The 13,459-nt window shown below is 38.1% G+C and overlaps 1 protein-coding gene and 1 long non-coding RNA gene across 10 annotated transcripts in view; both read right to left on the bottom strand.

Moving 5' to 3' along the window:
* Nucleotides 1-13,459, bottom strand: part of LOC124269093 (adhesive plaque matrix protein 2-like) — a 124,905-nt gene that overhangs the window by 20,094 nt on the left and 91,352 nt on the right. The window lies entirely within an intron of this gene.
* LOC124269097 lies at nt 675-4,058 on the bottom strand. Its single transcript, XR_006896422.1, has 3 exons — nt 4,008-4,058; nt 1,808-1,923; nt 675-734 (listed from the first exon to the last, which is right to left on the bottom strand). It is a non-coding gene; the product is annotated as an uncharacterized LOC124269097 (long non-coding RNA).

The raw sequence follows: 13,459 nt of genomic DNA, 5'->3' as shown, positions 1-13,459 counted from the left end.
ATGCACTGCTGTTCTCAATGCCGATGGTGGACATTCACCCGTTATTGAGCATGTGACATTGTCGTTTGACCCCTGTCCCGCTTGTGGACTCGTGACGTCATTGTGATTGACTTTTCAATTGAAATTCTCCCGACTTCTTATGGTCTCATGATCCCTCCATTAAAGTTATATGTACCATTGACATTGTTATCGTAACTTATCAACTGGGATAATATTTTGACAATGCACAGTTTCTTTATGTGGCTGGTATATATATATTAAATTATCAGACCGTGACACCAATAACAGTTTTACCAGACGTAAGGCATAAAGGGACTTAACAGGTACACCTTAGACAATGCATATTGAAAGGTATTTTAGGATTAAAATATAGAACCAAATGATGTCGCTTAAAGGTTACCAGCAACAAATATATGATATCATGACGTATATATATTTCCAAAACTATACATTGTTATTGATGTTATGTGCAGGAACATCAGAACGTCAGAACATAAATGTAAAACGACAAACAACCTGGCCCTTCAATTTGCAGGCGTGGAAGAGGTTTGTTGCAGGTGTGCATTTAGATGATACGTTATTGATGCATTTAATCATTATTATCATAACAAGAGAAGACCTACCGAGCTGACATGTGTGTCTCCATCCCAGCCAGGTTTTACATGTACACTCAATGGAGCCGTCTTCAACTTCACAGGATGCTTCATTCTGGCATGGGTTGTTGTCACAGGAAACTTTCAAATACAAAGTTTACTCATTTTAAATACATGACAGCTTGTATTTATGTAATAAACCTGCAATAGTTACATAGCGTGCTGAATGAAACATGTTTAACATTCAATCTTCAGAACCCAAAGCAAGCTCCATAGATCTGATAATATCAAATGTATTCCTGACACCAATAATGTTAAACATGTTATAAGGATTTGTGTTTTACTCAGGTCACATAAATAACGTGAAAACGGAACACTGTTATTATTAGTGAGATCTATTCTCCATATACATAGAGTAACGTAGGTGAAATAATACCTGTAGCCATGTACATAGAAACCTGCAAGGAATTGCAGACAACAGAACATCAGGTCGCCTGGCATCAGAGCAAAAATAAATTGTGTTCCCACCTTAAAAGCTGTGTTTTGATAATAAGTCATTGTCAAGTGAATTCAAAAGTAAATGAAATTACATTGTTGGTGCCAGATCCCAGGGAAGAGACCCTTGGTAATTACTTCATCATTCATCTAGTTACAGTAACAAAACCAAATGTGTTAACGTGATATACAAAAGGTGAGAAATAACACAATAATAATTCGCCTCTCCTTCCTAAGTTGAACACACATACAATAAGAATTTCACGTATAAATTGTTTTTCAATTTTGTGCTCTTTAGCTTGATCGTCATACAGTTTCAATATTGTGACTGGTAAGATTTCTGTGTATCATGTAGACAAATGAAACCACGGAAGCAAACCCCTTTATAGATTACTTATTATCCTCATGTCAGCTTGGTCTAAAGAAGTTTACTACTCACAAAATATTGGTGTTTGAAGATGACGATGATAAAAAGAGGAATATGGGGGGCATTTATTCATGTTACAGGAACTCTGACATTGTACATGCACATCCTTACCGTCAGCACACAGGATATAATAATGTCGAATGCACATAGATCACACGTACTGTGTGCAGCGGAAGGAACTGAATGAGTGATGTTACGACAGAGTCAGCGAGAAGAGTTTTTTCAGTCAGCAATGATTGTTCAGCAATACATTAAGCTGAACTATTGGATGTGTACAAGAACATAGTTTTACCGTCAGCACACAGGTCCCTCCAAAGCCCGGAGCACAGAAACAGATATGCTGACCAGAGGTGTCAGCTTTACAGGTCCCACCGTTTTCACACTTCATCGAATCTGTGCACTTTGGAGCTTGAAAAATATAATTGGGATGATCAAATGCTTTCGAATTCATATAGATCACACGTACCACGTACAGCGGAAGAAACTGAATGAGTGATTTTACGACGGAGTATCAGGTATCTAAACGTAATCGATAGAATCAAAGAATCTATTATTTATCATGTATATCATGATGAGTACAATACTCCTTCAGACGTAAGGCATAAAATGGACTTAACAGGTAAACCTTAGACAATGCATAGTGAAACGTATTTTAGGATTAAAATATAGAACCAAATGATGTTGCTTAAAGGTTACCATCAACAAAAGTATGATGTCATGACGTACATATATTTCCAAAACTATACATTGTTATTGATGTTATCAGCAGTAATATCTGAACAAATCTGTGTTTTGATAGTAAAGTCGTTGTCACGTGAAATCAAAAGTAAATGAAATTACATTGTTGGTGCCAGATCCCAGGGGAACAGAGACCCTTGGTAATTATTTCATCATTCATCTAGTAAAAATAAGGAGTGAGTGAGTTTGGTTTTACGCCGCTTTGGAGCAATATTCCATCAATATCACGGCGGGGACACCAGAAATGGGCTTAACACATTGTACCCATGTGGGGAATCGAGCCCGAGTTTTCGGCGTGACGAGCGAACGCCTTAACCACTAGGCTAGCCTACCGCCCTGAGTAAAAAATATGTAACAAAACCAAATGTGTTAACGTGATATACAAAAGTGACAAATAACACAATAATAATTCGCCTCTTCTTCCTAAGTTGAACACACATACAATAAGAATTTCACGTATGAATTATGTTTCAATTTTGTGCTCTTTAGCCTGATCTTCATACAGTTTCAGTATTTGGGACTGGTAAGATTTCTGTGAATCATGTAGACAAATGAAACCAGGGTAACAAACCCTTTATAGATTACTTATTATCCTTATGTCAGCTTGGTCTAAAAGATGTTTACTACTCGCAAAATATTGGTCTTTGAAGATGACGATGATCAAAAGAGGAATATGAGAGTCATTTTACTGGAACTCTGACATTGTACATTCATATATATTTACCGTCAGCACATAGGTCCCCTCCAAAGCCCGGAATACAACGCCATATATTAGATGACAGGGAACGACAATGTGTTTTTGAAATTTAGATTGACATATATTGATACGAACCTAAAAAGTCGTACAGGGTAATAATATCACGTGACTACAGTACGCACCAAGTTCGCAGGTGTCGCCTCCATAACCTGCGGGACAATCACACACATGTACGGCTCGCTGCCTGTCTTGCAAGTTCCACTGTTTTCACAATCGCTGTCATCTCTGGCGGTGTGGAGCTGAATTGAAAATAAATATGTAATTAAGGTTCAGCGAGTTTTACAAAGTAAAAACGACACTAAATGTGAAGCTGTATTATAGCAATCATGATGCATTTCATATTCAAAAGCTAGAACTCAGTGTGAAAACCTTTACATGTGTTTTCTTAATTTCGTTTTCAAAGCAGAGAACACAGCATATTTGTTTTGTAATTTTACAAAACTGATTAATGTTCATGAGTAAATAAATTTATGTAGATTTTATCAGGGCTGTTATTATTGTTTTCAGACGAACAGCGACAACACTCAAGAAAGTAAACACTCAATCCTGCCTTTTTAGACAAAGACGTAAATACATGTTTGGGTAATGACAACACGTTGTTTTGACGTGGCTTTCGAGGCAATCCGTGCATCTATCTGCTAGCTCAAACGGCCCAATATCAATTATCGATATTCTATGTTCCACGTTTGTTTTGATCCTGCCTGGTCTGTCATGACGCTAGGAAGTGCTGACGTACACACAGCGACAAAATATAACAAGGTAATAGTTCGCACATATTTCGTATAAATCTAACTGTTTGACATGGGGGAAAGGTGCCATCACCGTATACGTCTTCACCGATATGGAAACTGATCCCTTGGCTGGTGTCCTTGCTAAATTGTTTCAGAAGTTGGCAAAATCTTGTAAAATGACTCTAGGCTACGACAGTTAGACAACTGTTTTGATAATGATAACAATTTCCAAGTAGTTTCTAATAAACCAACATGAGAGGACGTACCCAGTTCACATCTGTCTCCACCGTAGCCGGTGTCGCAAGCGCAGTCAATTGGCGTATTTGTATCGTCACAGGTCCCTCCATTCTGACATGGGTCGTTTGCACAGGAAGCTTTCAGAAATATCATTATAACGCATTATAACGGATCAAGGCCAAACCCTTAAATGTAAGTTGATCACAACGTGCCACATGATAACATGACATAGTTTGTGAATATCTATCCTTTCATGGTTCTTATACACAAAATGCATTCGAAGTTAAAGGAATATCGGATAGATTAAAAGGATGGATACGTCTACAGCAAACGTTTTCAAAGAAACTAAAAAATCTGTTTTATATTTCTAGAAGAAGTGCTCGTATCGCAGGTTCAGCCATTTATATAATCACTTTTATTGGGTGTCGTAATATGAAATCCGATAAAGTTTTTACGATACAGTAACTACTTGGAACATATGCTATATTTTGGGTTACGCTTTCTCTGTAAAGTGCAGACTCTGGTACTTTTGTTAGGTTGAGTCCCATTAGTCAGGTATTTAATCACCAGCACACAAAGTCAGAATAGTGACTCATTCAGCCAGCGCGGCTTTAATAAGAAAGTGTAGTCCCAAATCTAACATATGTTATAAACAATATACATAACATTTCAAGTACATATGCTATATCTGATCACTTATTAAAATGCATTGTGTATTCATATATTGCGTATGCCGATATTCAAAGCTATACAGTCATTGAATTATTCCCATCAACGAGCGTTATATTGATAGACCATAGGTAGATTAATAGTGATTAATATTTGTCTGTCACACATATGCATCAGCCTGTTCAACCGCCATCATAAATGCATGCATACAAACAGTATGAATTGTCTGATAATGTTACCAGCTTCGCACGTGCCTCCTCCCCAGCCAGGCTCGCATGCACATTCAGCTGAACCTCCGCCGTCAACTGAACATGTTCCTTGATTTTTGCATGGATTAGGGTCGCAGACATCAGCTACAAATACACATATTTAGACGTAACTCAAGAATATCTGAAAAAGTTGCCTTTGGTATAATGCGCTTATAATGTTATGCCAGGATACACTTTCAATCTCGATACGTTGAGAAGTCATCCTGTCTCCAGTAACCATTGGCTCACAAAAATTACATGGATTTATTTTATTTTGCTTTTCTCGAAATTACAACTTAGATACTCAAACATAGTTTTGACACTAAATGTTTCAATGATATTTACAGACCCACACTACCATCTCATTTATTTATCTCATTTGTGTCTGAGACATGAAATGGACTACGAATTGGGGACATTTACATACTTGATAGGCAATACTCTTACGTATAAGATGCTGAAATTGACAATATTGATGGTGTTTATGCATCACTTACCTGCCATACATTGGCTGCTGAACATCACTGCAATCATGATTAACCCTGTAAACATATATTGGCGTGATGATTGGGTATTATAGTTTTCATCAATAAAACATCATAATGACCTTTACAGAATTTTGTAACTGATTGAGCATCACAAGGAATATCTATCTGGACACATCTACACTCAAATATGTAACATAGTTTCAGATTGCGATCGAACAGTCTTGATATAATGAGATATGTAAAGAGGAAACCAATGACATTGCTTATACGTTTCAAGATCTCACAACACACATGTTGATTATAATATGCTTACCCCACATTAACGATTCTTCTACATGAGACTTCATACTGACAAATACCTGCTTCTTGCTGCCAGTGGCTATTGTGACCAAAGCGCATTCCTTATATGTGAAGTCCAAGTTACACATACGTCAGTATAGTAGATCTGATTGGGAGGATTGAAAGGGGGAGTGTCTTAGTCATGGTGAATATTTGTCACACCGTGTGTTCTATTAATTTCAGTTTTTGTTAGTAACCCAAGATAGACTGATATCGTTTACGGCATATATTCTGTCAGAATTACGAATGTCAGTGAATGACGTGGATCAAAGCAGTTGCTAATGATTTGGACTGCAAGATGATAAATGCACTTAACTTCGACCTCTATGGGACGATTTAGAGACGCTACAGTAGCTACATGTAGGCCTGCTATGCAAAGCTATTCTGATGTGTCTCTTTCATCGTGTCATATCATAACTTTGATCCATTTCAAGTAAGATGTATTCCATTGTAGTATAGCAAATATCTACTTAAAAGTGTAAAGGTGCTATATATGTAGGAACCACGTCAAGTCTGTTTAGAGTTCAACTAGGAGAGAATACTTCCACAATGTCACGTCAAGTTGTCAACAAATTTTGACTGAATTCTGATAGATATCAACATTGCATTCCACATCGATACCATATGTGCGGACAAAATACCTGGTCATGTGAAACTATCCATATGATAATTGACAATTATGAATACGTCTTGTATCATTTACAGTATATTGTTTCTTTCGTAAACAAAAACAAACATAACATTTCATTGAGTGACGTCATGAGAAGAAACAAAGCATGAACATATGTATAACACCTGCAGCCTGAAACATTGTATAATCTCTCAACAATGTCACATCTGCTTTGTGCAACATCACATGATATTGATGTGAAGCTGTCTGTAAAAGACAGGGTGGACTCGACGTACGTTTACATGATGTTACAAAAATGTTGTCTTTCTTTCGAGAGGGAAATACATGGAGTCTATGACAAGTTCTGAACTGGAACTCCCATGCAATCAGCGTCTGTCTATTCTCAACGCCAGTTGTTTATTGGCCTTTTCACACTCATGTGAGTACATGTCATCGCCATTAGTATGGCAAGAGGCCCTCAGTAAGACGTATCTTAAGACTGATATGTCATACACATGGTACCTAGCTATGATATATCGTCTGTTTCCCCAGACAAATTTCAACAAGAAAACCAAGTACCGAGCGAGTAGTATAAAACAGGTGGTATAGTTGTCACATATCTTGATGTTATAAGATGTCCTTGTCAACATAATGAATGTGTTTGCCACCGTGTACATATTTCAAACCTAGAACTTGTTGAAGTACCTAATACCTTCTGAGATACAGAAGACATGTTGAGGCCACTAAGAGGTGTATAAAGGTGCAAGTATTTAAGACAAAATACATAGTGTTTATCAATCATGCCATAGCTATATCAGTTCTTTTAACACTCAACAATTATCAAATATTTGGCTCATTGATAACTATGTTTAATGTTTATAGGAAGGTTGAAACATCGTGAAAAAGATGCATTAGAACGGGATTTTGGTTATGTTAAGATTTTGTTGACATTTAAGTGGCTCCATCAAATGTTCCGTGCCGGTCAAAGATCAACCATTAACGATGAAACATTCAGAAAACATTTCTATAAATTGTTGGTGTCGGGTAGTGGCCCTTAAAGTTGAAAATAAAACATTATGACAAAACAGCTGCTTGTGATTTTGAGATTCAACATTATACTAATTCATTTTGTATCAGATGCTTTCCAGGCTTCATACAACAGATTTACAGCATATATGTCTTACATTTTTGAAAATGTGTTTGTGGTTCATATTGATATACATTGTATATGTCAAGAATGTCCCAGTGGTACTGACAAGATTTACTCAATATACCAAATGTATTAATTTTCATCTGATCGGGGCATTCTCGGAGGTCATTGTTATACTTAAAGTGGCCATGTTGCTGTAACAATACAATGTAGTTTTCATCTATGATCATAAGTAAATGGAGTACACATGAACCAGTCACGACAGCTACATGTCCACGAAATGATGGCTCTATAGTGCAAATGTACTATCTTAATAAAATGCACATACGCTGCTGTTAATAGAACAATACAGTTATGTTTTAAACTGTAAAAATGATGAGCACAACGTGCATAAAACGTCAAATATATGAAACTGTGCTTGGACTTCGACATCGCGTACGTGGCATGAAACACTGGTTAGTGCAGACTCAAGGGTCAAGCCAGCGAGGCATTGAGGTGCACTTCAAAAAATTCAAATAAACTATTGTCAAAGACACAAGTGCATCGTTCAAATTCTACTGCAGTGAAACGAAAATTACAGGCCTTAGTTTGATAATACCATTGGGTTATCCGTGCACGATAATATATTTACAGATATCACCGCCCCCGTTATCATTATAATGATAATACAGTGTTGTTGTAAACTGTAATGACGAATAAAAGGAGCATAACTGCCTCACGTCAACTACATGTTCGAAAACTATGCTTAGACTTCGACATCGCGTACGTGACATAAAACATGACTCAGATGATAAAATCAAGTGTCAAGCCAACGAGGCATTGAGGTGCACTTCAGATAATTCAAATTAACTATTGCCAAGACCCCAGTGCTTCGGTTCAAAATGTATTGCAGTGAAACGAAGATTACAGGCCTTACTTTGTTAATGCCATGGTATTACCCGTGCACGATGCAATCCAGAAACGGTAATAAACATTCCAGTAAAACACCTCTAATCTCCAGATATTGATAACAACAGCGAAACTGGCATGAGAAATATACTCTCCCAAAAAAGAAACGCATCATGAAAATAGCAATTTCATGTAGCAATGAATTAAAACGTGATTCATTTTACAAAAGGTTTTGCTCTGTTTATGAGTCCTATGGTGTTTATGTTTTGAAACATCACAACAAAACGCCCCATCCGTAAAATACCCGTATTTAACAGCATGATTTTCAATTTCGGCGTGTAGTGTCACAGAATACACAGTTCACGTGTATATACAATACACGTGAAAGTTGGGGATCAGATAGTCTCAATAATGGGTATAAAAGGTTGATCGATTATTCACTGTTATTGTTGACGAACGCAACATGCCACGTCTAAGTGAATCCAACCGTCATATCGCCATTTGTTTGCTTGAAGCTGGCCAGTCTTAACGTGCAGTTGTCCGACGCATGAATGTTCACCAAACCACCATTTCACGGCTCTGGGAGAGATATCGCCGGCAGAATGCGGTAGCAGATGCCCCTCGTAGTGGGCGACCTTGAGCGACCACTGCGGCGCAGGATCGCTACATCCGGGTACATCACCTGCGTCATCGAACAGCTACGGCGACCAGTACCGCTCGACAAATACCCGGATTGAGGAGGCTTTCTGCACAGACCGTCAGGAACAGATTGAGAGAGGCTGGTTTACGTGCCAGAAGACCTTATTTTGGCCCTGTGCTTCGACAACAACATCGTCGACATCGAGTTCAATGGTGCACCAACGTTCAGGCCTGGAACCTACCGAATTGGCGTAGAATCTGGTTCAGTGATGAATCACGATTTCTATTGGAACGACGCGATGGAAGAATGCGGATGTACAGACGTCGGCGTGAACGGTTCGCCGACGCTTGCGTTCCCCAGGTGGACAGATTCGGCCGGGGCAGTGTTATGATGTGGGGAGTGATCACCTGCCGTAGGAGAAGTGATTTGCTGATGATCCAGGGCAACCTGACAGCTCAACGGTACTGTGACGAAATCCTACGCCCACACCTCCTTCCAATCATTGATCGCCAGAGGGAGTTGTTTCAACAGGACAATGCCAGGCCCCACACAGCACGTCACACTAGAGACTTCCTCCAGAACCACAACATCAATGTGCTCCCCTGGCCCTCAAGATCATAGTACTTAAACCCGATCGAAAATCTGTGGGATGCCCTGCACAGACGGGTGCGATGCCGTAACCCTCAGCCCCAGACACTTCAGCAATTCGCACAGGCACTACATGCAGAGTGGGCTGCGATTGGGCAACACGAGATTCTGAGACTTATTCGTTCGATGCCGAGGCGATGCCGTGCAGTTCTGGATGCCCACGGTGGTCACACGAGGTATTCACTTCAGCACCACCACACGTCTCCATGTGACACTCAAACTGACTTTCCTCGAGTTGGTGCCAAAGACGGATAAGTCTGCATTCCCAGTGTGCAATTTCGCTATATTTCATTAACTCATAAAGCCTACAAGATGTTTCAAAATAAACATAAAAATACAGTTGAAATTCATATATGCGTTTCTTTTTTGGGAGAGTATATAATTACGATTACGACAATTACTCGTTATCGTGAAAATGAACACACAATTCTAAATAACCATTGAAATTACGAAAGGATTCATAGAAGACAAACTGTCAATTTTATAAATATTATCATAATGAGAAGGTAATTGAAATTACGAATTATGTGAAAAATAAACTTGAAACATCTAAAATAATCAGGATTACACAACATATAATTGATGTAACAGCACACAACTCATTATTTCAGAAAACGATACAAATATTTGTAATAACGAGAGATGTGAAAGAAAAAGATGATTTTATTGTCCAAAACCTTGACTTAAAAGGATGTACTTGTAACTATTCATAAGTTAAATCTTAACAATCTGCTTTACAAAAGAGGACATGTTTTTCCCTTTTTGAATATAACCGTGTCAACTCCGTGTTCAAGTACTGAATACCTATGTGTTACAGAAGACATACTGATGCCTGTGGCAAGGATATTACAGTATTAAAACAGTATACAAGGCACAATCGTTGGTAAACAGATGTGCGAATTATTTTGAGGTTTGGCTTGGTTAGTTTACAGATTATTGGAGTGACAGTACATTGTGTTCATGCGTGTGTTTGCATGGGTGTATTACCTTATGAAATTCTCTAATGAATCTGTATGCAGAGGCAAAGATCGCTTACGAGTGTGAATATGTTATCACCATTTTCAAGTGTAAACCCACGTCACTATGGAGTTTTGTGTTTGATTTGGTTGTGTAAAAATGTCGACATATACATATATACACCAACAATAAAACCAAAGTAGCTGAAATATATATGCAAAACCAAAGTAACTGATCATTTGTTTCATCGAGACTATTATTTATTAAAACCTATTTATTGTGTTTGTGTATACTTTGGGTGAAAACGAACACCAATGTACATATTCCAGGGACAAGTCTCTATGGTCACGTATTGGTGGTATGATTCAAGGACTTCATGGACAGAGCATGCTACAAGCTAATCTCTAACATGGTCAAAGAAAGTGTTTTGTGTCTGAAGTTGACAGAAATTGTAATCAAAATGTGCTTAAACGATTTAGCAGAACGTTTCTAAAATACCACACCTTCAAAACTTCTTATTATAAACAATATTTTTGTATCATCAAAACAAATCGATGTGCTTTTAAGGAACATTATTTGTCATGCTTTGATCACCATGTTGATATTGGAAATATTTAAATGAAGGAATAAATGAGCGCATGTTTTGAAACCTATAAGTATAAAAATATATTACGTCTTAATACAAATCGCCTGAAACTAAATGAGCACTTACAGCACTTGCCAGACCCGTGAAGATCTGGGTAAGAATTAGTCTTCAGCAACCCATTCTTGTCGTAAGAGGCTATTAATGAAATCGTGTGGTCAGGTTCGCAGATGTTATATATGTCATCGTATCCCAATTGTGTAGATTAATGCTCATGATGTTGATCACTGAAATCTCTGTCCCAGAATCGATTATTTACAGACTGCTTCTATCTAGCTGGAATATTGCGGCGTTAAAAACAAATAAACAAACAAACAAACAAATTCACCATACAGGCCGTTACAATATATACCAAACATATATTTGATTTAACAATATTCGTTCCACCTTATGGATACAAAGTGTAATATAGTTCAAACTCGGGTCTTCCGCGTGACGAACAAACACACACAAAAAATCACACTTCAATATTTAACTAGTTCATCAAGAACAATGGCCTCACGGGTAGACAGGTTGATCTGTTAATTAACCAAAGACCGGATAATGAAAAGTTTTAGCTATATTCTATCGTCGAAAGGATGTCAGTGTGTGAGCAATTGCTTTCTGTGTTGAATAATAGCTGCACCACTAACAGAGATTCCGATGTAAGTAAAACGAAACCTAACAGAAACACTCCGGGTAGATTTACAACAATTATGTTATCAAATATAAACTGTTCCCAAAACGATAGGTATATAGGTGCTGTATACACTATTGAAGTCGACTGGAAGAATAACATAAAATAAGAATTTACTCACAGTCCGGGTAACGCCTCCTTCAGTTACTCTAGGTATCCTACAACCATGTAGAGACATGTCTTGTTGAAATGTTCAATACCTGCATGTCTGCTTCGGTCTGATGTTCAAACATGCTGTTTGTTACCTTGCATCTATCATAAATTTAAGCATATCCACCGCGTCTAAGAACTACAGACTCAAACCCTTATCCTCACCCTGGTGTTTTATGTTTGTCTGGGCGTCACTGTTGAGGTTTGCCACACGACCACAAATTGCCCTGCACTAACAGGACGCCTGTATGCACCTTTTACAACTTGCCCTGCTGACAACAAGTGAGCAGACATGATGCAATAAATTAAGAAACCCAGTTTCAGCTGAATTGTAAACACACTGGAAAGAAAAGCACAGGCGAAGGTGTTACACAACGTAGCAACAATAGATTGTTAGAGGCGCTACCCGGAAAGTATTGGGTTTCTCTGGGGTCTGTGTATGAGGAGAGGTAAGGGTGACACCGGCAACACTTGAGCTGAAAGTTGAAGTGCAGTTTATGATGGTAAAGTGATACTTTGAAAACTGAAGAGACAAGTGTAAGAGTTATGTGACTATTTTAGCCTTTTCCTAAAGGAAAATTAAATGTTTAGTTACGAGTAAATAATTTCTCAGATGATTTCAAAGAATGTTCTTCTGATCATTGTGGAATGCATGACTTTACAAACAGCTTAATTGCTTACTTGGCTCCTAATCTCTTGACTTTTGTGTTTGTCATCGCACACGGACGGTATGGAACGTTACTCATGATATGAATCTCAGATGAGTGACTTATGGGCATGCTTGGCGTAGGGGTTCCCACTCATATGCCCCTCAAGCTGTGTTATAGGACATATTGGCAACGTGACATATTTTCAAACAATACGCTGATAATAAGAGTAATTCCACACCATCCCTAATCATGGTCACATACTTCCACTGCAATGTATTCGCAGTGGAATGACATCAATGTACTTCTGTTCCTGACAAAAACCCTGTTTGTAAGCTTGTAACTGGTTGTACGTGAGGATCACTTGTTTTTAACTGAAGATAACATAACTTTCTACACCAAGTAGAAAAGCAAATGGACTTTCTGATGAAATGTAAAACCTAATGGTACCCAGGTTGTCGGGTGTATAAACAAGGCTTTACAATGTGCAAACCGCATCATCTGTAAATAAAAGATTCTGACCCAGAAAAGCCAGTGGTTGATACTATGACCAGATACCAGCATATGATGGCGCGTGTATCCAGGATGAAATATGGAATATGCAACCTAATACAGGTCAACAAATGAGCTGACTAATATCAGGTAGTTTGACCATTACGTATGTCATTATGTGTTCGACCCGTGAAGTTATAATTGATATTCAGTTACCCACACTTGTCGTCAGAGGC

Source organism: Haliotis rubra, unplaced genomic scaffold, assembly GCF_003918875.1.
Source record: "Haliotis rubra isolate DU_JTF1 unplaced genomic scaffold, ASM391887v1 Scf142, whole genome shotgun sequence".
NCBI lineage: Eukaryota > Metazoa > Mollusca > Gastropoda > Lepetellida > Haliotidae > Haliotis > Haliotis rubra.
Note: the sequence above shows the minus strand (reverse complement) of the source record. Positions and strands in the feature narration are given on the sequence as shown.